This window comes from Bufo bufo, chromosome 2, assembly GCF_905171765.1.
Source record: "Bufo bufo chromosome 2, aBufBuf1.1, whole genome shotgun sequence".
Classification (NCBI taxonomy): Eukaryota; Metazoa; Chordata; class Amphibia; order Anura; family Bufonidae; genus Bufo; species Bufo bufo.
The window spans coordinates 66,889,039-66,902,485 of NC_053390.1; the positions used below are offsets into that span (position 1 = coordinate 66,889,039).

Here is a 13,447-nt window from a genome sequence, read left to right on the forward strand (position 1 = left end):
AATCTCACTGAATCTGAAATTTTTGAAATTAGTCATGCATAAGTTGCTCAAAACAGTGACCATCATATTACAGTTCAGAATACGGAGAAGAAGGCATTTGCCACCAAAAAGATATAGCTGAAGCACAAAAGAGAGCTAGTGGTAGATTAATATATACAATGTTCAGGCTTGAAGAACCCCATGGTAACCCAAAGTACCAACAATTTAATTCACATTGTCGTTTTGTCATGTTTTTTTTTTGCCATAATTCACTGCTGAAATACTGTAGTTACAATATTGCTTTGAGCAAAGATATATGGCAAAAGTGTGTGTTGGACGTTCACAGATAAGGTGATATGATCTTATATCTCTGTAGGTCCTGAACCCAATCAGGTTGCCAACCAGACTTTTTCTTTTTCCTGGACAATTTATCCCAAAATCACAGTCAACATTTTTTATAGACAAATAGGAAAACCATTGTGAATGATAATGATTATAAGTAATACATGTCTATAGCTCAATATACTGATAAAAACTGAGCTGTAAAATGATGATATTTATCACCAAAATAATCTAGTCAAGTACCACCAGTACCACCAGTACCACCATTCACGGACACTTCTATTTTTTTTCACGGACACAGGAAAAAAGTTATCTATTTTTACGGACTGTCCAGAAATGTATGGACTGTTGGCAACCCTGAAGCCAATGGATAAAAACAGAAAGGCCTTCATGGAGGTGGAGAGCATAAGCCGAGGTGTAATGAAAGGGGTTTGCGTAAGATTAGGAGGTCTTGTTTGGAGTATGGATTCGCTTAGAGATCTGTTCTGGAATCTGGATAATTTAGGAGTCTTATCTGCATTCTGGATTGAAATAGAGTCTGGTGTTGGGTCCGAATTTATTTACAGATCTGGTTTGGGATCTGAATTTATTTGAGTTGATATAGAGGCTGAGAGTAGACTGCAGAAGTGAGGGACCTTAGATGTCTCAACAGGAATTTAGTCGCCAGAAAATGTTATCATAGTGTTCTCTATAAAAAAAAAAATGTACAAAGTCAAGATCAAATCTTTTGGGAAATGTTTATGTAAGAATACAGTATAAGAATTTAAGACATTTTCCACTTTCTAAATTCACTATTTAGACTTTTTTTATTTTCACTAAATTGGCAACTTGGTGCAGTAGAATCACAGTAGGTCCAGGCCTTGTCTCTGTAACAAAAGGCAGCAATATTGTTGTCATATAAAACTCAATTTACTCTTTATGGGGCACATTTTTAAAACACTGGTCTTAATACAGCCCTAAGCTGGTGGTGGCCTCTTCATAACTTCGGCGGATTCTCTGCCAGTTCTAAATATAAGACAGTTTCCTAAAACAAGCGTAGAAAATGGTAAATGAGACAGTCTGCCGGTCCTTCCCCTTCCCCGACTGCACCACGCCACGCTCACTTTTTTAGACCTGGCATGAGCGGGGAGAAGTTGCAGACTGAGGCTCAACTAGCTGTTGCACCACAATCTTCACCTGAAATGCGCCTAATATAGGCATATTTCAGCTTAGTAAATGACCCCCTATATGTATATGTTACATTTTCTTGAAATGTAGCATAGTTAAATAAGTTCCTAGCGGACTGCCTGAACTGGAATTACACTATATAGACAAAAGTTGTATGATACACTTCTTCCTCATTAAAGGGGTTGTCCGGGTTCAGAGATGTAGCAGTGGAGCATCAGAGCATTTCTTGTTCTGATACTCCCCCTTGCCCTACACTGCATAGCGCAGTGGAAGGGCTGTTTGTTTACTGCTGGTGACATACACAGCGTTTTTTCAGTATGCTAGGCGGATGCTTCTGCATAACAGTGATCTTGGTGACATTACCAGTACTAATGGGAGGTTTTTAATGCTGCGTTAGCCTGTAAAACAGCCTCCGCCCAGCATACGTACCTATGAGAAGCCCGCTATGTCACCCGTAGTTAAGAAAAAGCCCTGGTTCTGCGGTATACAGCGCAGGGCAAGGGGAGCATTGGAGCTACAAAATGCTCTGATGCTCCACTGATACAAGCTAAATTTGTGAAGGGGAGCTTATATCTGAGTTCAGCTCTAAACTCGGACAAACCCTTTAAATTTTGCATTTCATTCAGCCCCATTGTCATAGGTATATCAAAATCAAGCCCCTTGCCATGTAGTCTGTTTATAAAACATTTGTAAAATAGTAGCTTCTTCTAAAAAGCTCACTGAATTCAAGTGTGGGACTGTAATAGGAAGCCACTGTTGCAACAAGTCAGTTTGTGAAATTTCATCCCTCCTAGATATTGCACGATGAACTCTGAGTGGAATTATTGTAAACTGGAAGTGTTTAGGAACCAGAGCAAGTCAGCCATTAAGTGGTGACCACATAAATTTACAGAACGCACTATGAAAGGTCCATAAAGCCATGGTTTGGGGGAGTTTGGTGTAGAAGGACTTGACTGCACTGCACAGTGCCTGGACCTCAATCCCATCCAACACCTTATTGAATAAACTGGAATAAAAATTGTAGAGCCAGGCCCTCACCTGCAAACATCAGTGTCTGATCTCACAAATGCTGTTCTTAAGGAATGGATAAAAAGTTCCACAGGCACTCAATAATCTTTTACAAAGCTGTAAAATACTAGAAAAAATATAAAATCGGATATCCTGTCAAAATATTGTATGTGATTTTAGAGCTAAAACTAAACCAGGAGGACTCGACACCAGTATTTATATAAAAATGAATAATGTGATTTATTTTTGGCCTTAATTAAGTTAAGTTAAATGACTATAAGAATAATATATTAACCTCTTAAGGACACAGGGCGTACAGGTACCCCCTGATGTCCGAGTCCTTAAGGACACAGGGTGTACAGGTACTCCCTGTGTATTTCTGATCACCGCCGCGCAGCGGGCGGTGATCAGAACAGAGTGCCTGCTGAAATCATTCAGCAGGCACTCTGTGACCATGCCGAGGGGGTGTCCTGTGACCCCCCCCCCCCGTATCGGCGATCACAGAAAACCGCAGGTCATCTCAGACCTGCGGTTTGCTGCGTTTCCAGGTCATTCGGGTCTCCGGTGACCTGATAACCCGGAATAGGATGGTGATCGGTGGTGTGATAATATACCACCAATCACCATCCTTAGATCCTGAGAGGTGGCGGTGACATCACCTCTCAGGATCGCATCCTATTGGCTGGACGGGAGGGCGGGGGTTAACTTCCCCCAGCTCTGCTCTCCTCCTCCACACTGCTTCTGTGGAGCCAGGAGAGAGTATTCCGTCCATCCACCTCTTAGCCCAGCACCCCCAGCACCCCCACATGAGCCGCCATAGTGCCATCCGGCACTCAAAAGTTTGCAGGGACAGGTTTAGGGAAAGGTTAGATTAGGCAGGGAGACTGAGGGATAGTTTTTTTTGGGCTTTACCCTACTCGGGTGTCTGGGGTCCACAGCACACTCAGCTGTGCGACCCTAGACCCCCAGGGGTGCTGCAACTTGCCCCCCACAAACATTTTTTGTGGCGCAAGCGCTTTATTTATTTATTTTTTTGGGCATGTGCTGACTGTGGCCAGCACTCTTAGCGTCCGGCCACTGTTAGCGCATCGCCCACCCCACCGCTGATCAGCTTCGGACTGCTGATCAGCGAATTTATTTATTTTTTTTTTTTGTGGCTTTCATTTTTTTAAATTTAGTTTGAGTTCTTTTTCTGTTAGGTTTAGAAGTGAACGTGAACACCCGTCCCCCCACACGCACACTAAATAAAGTCTTAGACACACGCACAAACACACTCCCCTATGGCCCGCCAGACGTTCTCGGCCGAGGAGGCATACGACTGGCTTGTCTCCGAAAGCCCCAGTGGGGACGAGGATGACCCCACTTTCCTCTTGTCGTCCGTGTCCTCCTCATCATCTAGTGATGATAAGCCCACAAGGCGGCGGAGCCGCCGCCAGGCAGAGCCAGGGGACCCCCATGCCAAAGACCCTGTGGCCCACACTAGTATGAGCAGCCCTGGGGATCATACTAGTTTTCCGGCCCACCAGATAAGTCCACCTGAGCCAGCTACCGGTGAACTTGTCTGGTGTACACCAGAGGATTTTGAGCCCGTGATTCCTGAATTTGTTGGCCAACCAGGAATCCAGATTCGCACAGTGGGCTTCACTAAATATGATTTATTTTTTTCAGTGACCACTTTGTGAATCTGATGGTGGAGCAAACTAACTTGTTCGTCCAACATTTCATTGCTAAACACCCGGGCTCCTTTTTGGCTAGGTCCGGTGGCTGGACTCCGGTCAGTGCAGCCGAGATGAGGACATTTTGGAGCCTCGTGCTACACATGGGCCTAGTCAAAAAACCCAGTGTCAGGCAGTCCTAGAGTGGGGACGTCCTCTACCAGACCCCACTCTACTGTATGGCCATGACACGTTCCTGTTTTGAAGCCATTTGGAAATGCCTGCATTATGCAGATAATGCAGCATGTCCCCCCCGAGGTGATCCTGCCTATGACCGCCTGTACAAAATCAGGCCGGTCATCGATCACTTCAGGGCCAAATTTCTGGAGGCCTATGTATCTGAAAGGGAGGTCGCTGTTGATGAGACTCTCATTGCTTTCAAGGGGAGACTCTTTTTCCGCCAGTATGTTCCTTCTAAGCAGGCGAGGTATGGCGTGAAGCTGTACAAACTTTGTGAGAGTACCTCAGGGTACACTTACAAGTTTTGTGTGTATGAGGGGCGATATTCCCGTATTGAACCCCCAGAATGTCGCCCCACTCTGGGTGTTAGCGGGAAACTTGTGTGGGACATTATGCACCCACTGCTAGATAAGGGTTACCACCTGTACGTAGATAACTTTTATACTAGTGTCCCCTTGTTCCAGTCCCTCGCCGCCAGATCAACGTCTGCTTGTGGGACAGTGCGGAAAAATCAACGCGGCCTCCCTACCCACCCCCTCCAGGTACCTATCCCCAGGGGTGAGACCCGTGCCCTTACCAGTGGAAACCTGTTGCTGGTCAGATATAAGGACAAGAGGGATGTCCTTGTACTATCTACAATTCACGGTAACGGCATCAACCCTGCCCCTGTGCGAGGTACCGCGGCAACGGTCCTCAAGCCCGATTGTATCGTGGACTACAATCGGTATATGGGAGGAGTTGATCTCTCTGATCAAGTCCTCAAGCCATATAACGCCATGCGCAAAACCCGGGCATGGTACAATAAAGTTGCAGTCTACTTGGTACAGGTTGCCTTGTGCAACTCTTTTGTGCTGTCCTGGAGCACTGGCAACACAGGGAAATTCCTGCAGTTCTATGAGGCAGTCCTCAAGGCTCTGATCTTTTCTGAGCGGGAAAGAGCAGGCCGGAGTACCTCGGGAACTGGAGGCACCCGGATCGTCTCTGGCAAACACTTTCCAGGTGTGGTCCCACATACTGGAAAGAAGGGACGGTCCCAAAAAAAGTGCAGAGTGTGTCACAGGAGGGGGATACGGAAGGACACCACCACTCAGTGTGACACGTGCCCTGCATTGACGGTTGCTTTAAGGAGTACCACACTTCGATGGAGTTCTAAATTTATAATTCCCTTCCCCAATTTTAATTCTATTTGGCCACAGACAAACGCCCAGAAAAAAACCAAAAAAAAATATGGCTCACAGACCAAAACCAAAATTGTATTTTTTCAAAAATGATATTATTTTGTAAAACTAAAATAAATACAAAAAGTATACATATTAAGTATCTCCGCATCCGTAAGAACCTGAACTATAAAAATACCACATGACCTAACCCCTCAGATGTAAAAAAATATTTTTTTTGTCACCTTACATCACAAAAAGCGAAATAGCAAGCGTTCAAAAAGTCATATGCACCCCAAATTAGGGGTGCATCAGAGGGGCTTCAAATGGGACATGGTGTAAATAAACCAGTCCATCAAAATCTGCCTTCCAAAAACCATGTGGTGTTTCTTTCCTTCTGCACCCTACTGTGTGCCCGTACAGCAGTTTACGACCACATATGGGATGTTTCTGTAAACTACAGAATCAGGGCAATAAATATTGAGTTTAGTTTGGCTGGTAATCCTTGCTTTGTTAGGGGAAAAAAAAGATTAAAATGGAAAATCTGCCAAAAAAGTGAAATTCTGAAATTTCATCTCCATTTGCCAATAATTCTTGTGCAACACCTAAAGGGTTAACAAAGTTTGTAAAATCAGTTTTGAATACCTTGACGGTTTTAGTATCCAAAATGGGGTCACTTTTTTGGAGTTTCTACTCTAGGGGTGCTTCAAATGGGACATGGTGTAAATAAACCAGTCCAACAAAATCTGCATTCCAGAAACCATATGATGTTCCTTTCCTTCTGCGCCCTGCCGTGTGCCCGTACAGTAGTTTACGACAAAATATGGGGTGTTTCTATAAACTACAGAATAAGGGCAAAAAATATAGAATTTTGTTTGGCTGTTAACCCTTGCTTTGTTACTAGAAAAAATTATTAAAATGGAAAAATTTGGCAATAAATTGAAATTCTGAAATTTTATCTCCATTTGCCCGTAACTCTTGTGGAACACCTAAAGGGTTAACAAAGTTTGTACAATCAGTTTTCAATACCTTGAGGGGTGTAGTTTCTAAAATGGGTTCACTTTTGGGTGGTTTCTATTATGTAAGCCTCACAAAGTGACTTCAGACCTGAACTGGTCCTTACAAAGTGGGTTTTTGAAAATTTCTTAAAAATTTCAAGATTTGCTTCTAAACTTCTAAACATTGTACCGTCCCCAAAAAATAAAATGGCATTCCCAAAATGATCCAAACAGGAAGTAGACATATGGGGAATGTAAATTAATAAATATTTTTGGAGGTACAGTATTACTATGTATTATAGAAGTAGAGAAATTGAAACTTGGAAATCTGCAAATTTTTCCAAATTTTTTATAAATTTGGTATTTTTTTTATAAATAAAAATTAATTTTTTTGACTCCATTTTACCAGTGTCATGAAGTACAATATGTGATGAAAAATCAATCTCAGAATGGCCTGGATAAGTAAAAGCGTTTTAAAGTTATTCACACATAAAGTGACACTGGTCAGTTTTGCAAAAACGTACACCCACAAATTTAAATGTATTTTATTGAGATTTTATTTGATAGACTAACACAAAGTATCAAGTATGTGTGAAGGGAAAGAACATGATACACGGTTTTCAACATTTTTGGTAAATAACCCCTGATCTAAATACTTTGTAGGACCTTCTTTTGCTGCAATTACAGCTGTAAGTCTTGACATCAACACAGCCAATCACAGGCCCTGGCAGCAAGCCAGAGACCACCATGGCATGTGATTGGCTGCAGAGATGTCAAACCAGATGTTGACATCATTGGAGCTCAGAGGATCATCGCAGGCCGGGAGAAGAATGAGTGGGGAGCCAGCGCCAGGAAGCAGGTAAGTCATCTTCCCTTTGCAGGTCCCGCAGAATGGAGAAGTTTGCCAACCTCCTACCTCACCATTCTTGCACAACTCCTTTAGCCATTCTTGGATAGAACTACTTGTGTGCTTAGGGTCATTGTCTTGTTTCATGACCCACTTTCTCCTAAGAATAAGCTCATGAACATTTACTGGTATAGTTCAGAATTCATTGTTCCATCAATGATGACAAGCGTTTCTGGCCCAGGTGCAGCAAAACAGTCCCAAATAATTATTCTACCAACACCAAAAAGTTCTATTTTGGTCTCATCAGTCCACAAAATATTGTTCCAAATACCTTCTTGCTTGTCTAGGTGAACATCTTAAGTAGTGTTACGTCAACTTTATGCTGAAATATAGAAATTTCAGAAGGGTTTACAAACTTTTAAGCACCATTGTATGTGTGAATCCATTCTCACATAGTTTATTTTTCAAGAAATTTTTCAAAAATTTTTTGGCCTATAGGAAATACAAAATACCCTACAATCACTGCATTTTTTGTATTGGCCTTTGGTAGTTTACTCCAGATGATTTTTTTTGCTGCTTTGCCACAGACTTCTCTATTGGGGAAAAAAAAAAATCTGAAAAAGTAAGTAAAACCTTGTGTCACTCACTAAAAATAAAAATGCCTGAATTTCATTGTATATTCTACAAGCCAAAAAAGGCCTCAAAAAATAAAATATTGAAGCACCCTAAGGGTGTATTCACACATAGATTTTAATGCCAATTTTGTATACTTTTTAGTGGCATGTTTCCGGACCTGTGATTTTTTGTGTGTTTTTTTTAGGTAAAAACATCAGACTTAGATGTTATGCATTTTTTCGGGTCCGCGCGATTTTTCAATAATTCCTCCTCTCTCAAAAAGATCTTCCAATTATGCAAGCACTAGTGGGATGCCGTATACTTCAAATATTCCTCTTTCCACTACAGCTCCTGTAGGAAAAGCGCACCAATAGTGTAGCACAGTGAATGCTTCTCACCTGCACCTTTCCCTATTATACTCACAGGGGCAGGTGGAAATCAGGCACCTCAGACACAGTAGACACCACAATTCCTCCGATGTTCTTTTTCCTTAATGGTTCTATATAACATAAAAGCTCAGTAGATAAAACCTCAGTTCAGTAGATAAAACCTTTGTTAATAATACTCAAATGGAGGTGGACACACAAGCAAATAAAACAAATAGCAGCCTATTGCTCCTGCCCGACCCGGGTTTCGCTCCAAAACTTAATCAGGGGGTAATAATGCTGGGTGTTTCAATTTAATGAAAACAACGAATAAACTGAAACAGGCTGTTTTTCAGCTGATCAAAAGTTTAGGACCACACCTCCAAAAAAAAAAACTAAACCCCCACAAAACAGAAATCCAACTTCCAAACATGAACTCAGTAATGAGTAGCTCCGTCGTTATTGTTTATCACTTAAAAAATTTGTTTCGGCATGCTTGCTGCAAGCGTTTCCATGAGGTGAGTGGGAACATTTCTCCAAGTGGTGAAGACGGCTGGACGAAGGCCATCTACTGTCTGGAACTGTTGTCCATTTTTGTAAACTTCCCTTGCCATCCATCCCCAAAGGTTCTCAATTGGATTTAGATCAGGGGAACTCGCAGGATGGGCCAAAAGAGTGATGTCATTCTTCTGGAAGAAGTCCCTTGTCCTGCGGGCATTGTGTACTGTAGCGTAGCGTTGTCCTGTTGAAAAACCCAGTCGTTACCACACAGACGAGGGCCCTCAGTCATGAGGAATGCTCTCTGCAACATTTGGAAATAACCATTGGCGGCTTGACGCCCCTGCACTTCCTGAAGCTCCATTGTTCCACTGAAGGAAAAAGCACCCCAGACCATTATGGCGCCCCCTCCACTGTGGCGCGTAGAAAACATCTCAGGTGGGATCATGCCAGTAACGTTGAAAACCATCAGGACCATCAAGGTAAAAAAAATTCTCATCAGAGAATAAAACTTTCTTCCACTTTTGAATGTCCCATATTTTGTGCTCTCTTGCAAAGTCTAAACGAGCAGTTCTGTGGCGTTCAAGGAGACGAGGTCTTTGAAGACGTTTTTGGTTTTTGAAGCCCTTCAGTCTCAGATGCCGTCTGATGGTTATGGGGCTGCAGTCAGCACCAGTAGGGGCCTTAATTTGGGTCGAGGATCGTCCAGTGTCTTGACGGACAGCCAATTGGATCCTCCGGCTCAGTGCTGATGAAATTTTTTTGGGTTTTTTACTTGACTTTTTTGTTCCATAACCCTCAGGATCATCTAAGAAATTCCAAATGACTGTCTTACTGCGTCCCACCTCAGCAGCGATGGCGTGCTGTGAGAGACCCTGCTTATGCAGTTCAACAACCCGACCACGTTTAAAAAGGGAGAGTTTTTTTGCCTTTGCCATCACAACGTGTGACTACCTGACATAAAATGACAATGAATCCACATCTTTGCACAGATTTGGCCTTTTAAAGGCATGTGGTCCTAAAATTTGGATCAGCTGAAAAACAGCCTGTTTCAGTTTTCACGTTATTTTCAAATAATTGAATGCTCAAAAAATGTTTTGTCTCACTCTCATTTCTTCTTGTTGCATGTTGAAGCTCTACTTGGAACCTTGTTAAGATCCAACAATGTAAAATATGATTTTTTGCCATTTTTCAAGTGGTCTTAAATTTTTGATCAGGATTGTATTTAGTCAAGTATAAGAGCCCTGATATAAATGTAAAGTATAAAAGGTTTCTGCTAGGTTGTATGCTGATGAATTGTATTGTAAGCACATTTGTTACTTGAAACGAGGCACCAGATTGGGATACTGTGTTGAAATGAGTTATTTAGTATATCATGTTACTACACTGATATCTTGCCATGTTGAGATATTATCTAAACCTACAATGAAGGTGTTATAGCCAATATCAGAATGAGTACATCAAAGAAATAAAATTATATTTAATTAATAATTATTAATAATTATAATTCAATTAAAACATGATCACATTAAAATCAGAGGAATCCACATGATTGTAAGAGAGAAAACAGGTTAAAACAACCAAACTAGTGGGGGACTAACTCACATGAAGACTAGGGCAAGTTTATATGTGAACATACCAGAGAAAGATATTACAATGGCATCAAATCCAAGGTTCCCCACTTACCCAAGGCGTTTCATTTTCCATTTCACTTTTTACCTGACGATGCCGTGGCAAAACGCATTGAATAAGTGGAGGACCTCCATGCAGACATCGGGTCTTTGATGTATGTCTTTTTAATATCCACTACTTTGTGGTTTGTGATACCGGGCTATATACGCGGCCTACTGTGAGTTCGCTATACACTTTAGGTGTCTGGATGCTTAGGCAGATTCCACTTGGATTTCTCCACATTTCTGTACACATATACATCTATCTTTCACTAGTATTCCATCGGATTTTTATTATATTTACTTCATTGATTTTATATCCTTATGTATTATTAGTAAGCCCTATATATATCATATTTTATACATATACTTTTATTATCTATTCCTTGTGCCTAATGAAGGACTTGGGGCAAGTCATTCTTTCACACTGGTGTGTACGTATAGATATGTGTGTATTTATGTGTATATGTATATATATATATATATATATATATATATATAGACATATAATTTTGTATATTTAAGCTACATTTTTATTTATCTATTTATTTAGCATTTGTGTCTTTTTCTCTGTTGTAACTAAATTCCTTTATTTCTCCTGAAGAAGAGGGCTTTAGACCTTCGAAACGCATTGAGCCACGTATTATTAAAATGATTGACCAGAAGCCACTCGTGTAGGCGGCGTTCAATTATTTATATTTCTACATGCGATCCTGGTCGGGGGGGTGGAAATAGTCCCAGGTGTCTTGAATTTATCCTGGTAACTACCCCCCCTGTGAAGTGAGTGCATTTGATTTTATAATCGTCATTTTATAATCTTCATTTGTTAGCATCACCATTATAGGGTTTGTTGCTATTCCTAAACTCTTAGCTCTTTTACTAGACCCAGGTGAAGGTCTTTTTATTTCCTACATACAAAAAAGAACCAAATATAATCCTCATCACGATCAGTGACTAAGGGATTTGGCGCCTAGTACGTGTTTTCTCTTTTTTTTTAACGTGTGCGAAGGGCTCCTCTTTGCTCTTCCTCTCTGCACCGCCTCTTTCTCTCCACAGTGGGCAAGGGTACTCTTTGACCCACCGAAACACTTGTGCTGCCTGTCCCGATCCATAGCTGTGGAGGAGCATAACTCCTATACACATATATTTTTCTATAAAATTCACCTCCACCCCTTGGCGCCTCTGTTAGCCTCTGCTTCAGGTACTTTTTCTCGTGTCACCTGGTCCATCTTCAGGACCAGAGAGCTCTAATTGTACCGTAATCCTCTTTTTTTATATTTCAATATTCACTTGGATTTAATGCCATTGTAATATCTTTCTGGAGGTAAGGTATAGTGGGCACTCAATATCTAGTACTACATACTGGGTACAACATATTTATTAAACAAATTATGGCTAATACTCTTCTTATTTTTTACAGACTGTTGCGAAAAAACTAATAAACATTGCTAAAAATCGCATGTACGGAGGTTGGTACCGCCTCTGGAAGACATAATGAACTTTAACTAAGTGAATCGAACAAATTCCAGGTCACGTGGGACACTCTGACGCTCAGATCACGTGGGATGCTGAGAACACGTGGGACACCGAACTGAAACCGGAAGGAGGTCCCCGATCATTGCAGCAACAGCTCTGAAGAATACTGCAGGCGAAAATACGCCACTGGGTGAAAGAAGAGGGGTGAGTGCACTGACCTGCGGTGGGACGCCACCACGGTCAGATATAGAAAGAGTTAAACAACAAGCAGTGAGTATCTGACTACTAAACTGCATATAATAACCCCTAACAAGAATTAAGACCCAAACAATATGCTATACAACTGAGATCTTTAAGTGACTTTCTTTTTTTTTTTTTATATTGAAGTACAACAGCAGGATATTATTAAGTGCACCTTATTAAGCGCACCTTATAAAGCAACGTGGAATTTTCTGAGAAATTTTAGGGAATAATTTTATGATATTCTAACTCACTAACAACCAACTCCTCTGCCAATTTTCAAGGACTGCATATATTATCCTTTATTAACTTTCAGGAATTTTTAGGAATTGTTTACATTGTGATTGGATAGTCTTATAATATACTATGGTATTTTATTGATTGATATTTATATTGTGATTTGATTATCTCATACATAACTTGCTGTTTTATTGATTGATTTTTAAACTAATAAATATGTTGTACCCAGTATGTAGTACCAGATATTGAGTGCCCACTATAACTTACCTCTAGCAATCTCTGAATTGTGGTTAGGGTGAACCACACAATAGTGAGAGCACCTGTCTGTGATAACAAGAAGGGTGAGCCACAATCCACATACCTCTTGTAATATCTTTCTGGTATGTTCACATTAGGGTTGTTTCAGATATCGAATTTTCGATACCTAATCGATACTTTTGTCTGGTATCGACCGGGATTTGTCTTTTTTCGATACTAGGCTTCGCTATTGCGCAGTCTAGTATCAGATAACATGGAACGTGCGGCTCTCAGCGCGCCCCGTGTTCTCCTCAGCAGCACTGAGGAGAAGGAAGCACTCTCTCCCTCCCCCTGTGCCGCTGCTGCCTCTGCCATCAAAGGGGGGAGAGGGGAGGGCGCACTGCGCCACCAATGAAATTAAACGTTTAATACAAATCCAGGAGGCGGGCGCTGGCGGGGAGCTGCGATCAGCAGCACTTAACCCCTCAGGTGCTGCCTCCTGTAATAAATGTTAATTATCATTGGTGGCGCAGTGCGCCCTACCCCCCTTCTCCTCAGTAATAAAATAATTGGTGGCACTGTGTGCCCCCTCCCCTCAACCCCCCAGTATTAAAATCATTGGTGGTGCAGTGCACCCCCTCCCCTCAACCCCCCAGTATTAAAATCATTGGTGGCACAGTGCGCCCCCTCTCCCCCACTCCTCAGTATTAAAA

General features: G+C 41.6%; 1 long non-coding RNA gene across 1 annotated transcript; it reads right to left on the reverse strand.

Moving 5' to 3' along the window:
* Positions 1-1,433: 1,433 nt before the first annotated feature.
* On the reverse strand, positions 1,434-11,938 carry LOC120991331. Its single transcript, XR_005776628.1, has 3 exons — positions 11,928-11,938; positions 10,912-10,926; positions 1,434-1,544 (listed from the first exon to the last, which is right to left on the reverse strand). It is a non-coding gene; the product is annotated as an uncharacterized LOC120991331 (long non-coding RNA).
* Between the last annotated feature and the right edge of the window lie 1,509 nt (positions 11,939-13,447).